This window comes from Propithecus coquereli, unplaced genomic scaffold, assembly GCF_000956105.1.
Source record: "Propithecus coquereli isolate 6110/MARCELLA unplaced genomic scaffold, Pcoq_1.0 Scaffold240, whole genome shotgun sequence".
In the NCBI taxonomy this organism is placed as follows: domain Eukaryota; kingdom Metazoa; phylum Chordata; class Mammalia; order Primates; family Indriidae; genus Propithecus; species Propithecus coquereli.
In genome coordinates, this window is record NW_012147953.1 from 2,833,683 (window position 1) to 2,833,885 (window position 203).

Here is a 203-nt window from a genome sequence, read left to right on the forward strand (position 1 = left end):
CGCATACCAAAATTTTTTGATAGTAATTACTTCAAAATAGGGCCAGGTATAATGAAGGGATTAAATGCTACTTTATATAATTCTGTATTTTAAAATATTTGAACAATAAACCCATTTGATAGACATAAAGATAGATATAGATATACACACACACACCACACATACGCACACAATGGCTAAAATACAACTGTCTTTAAAAACCT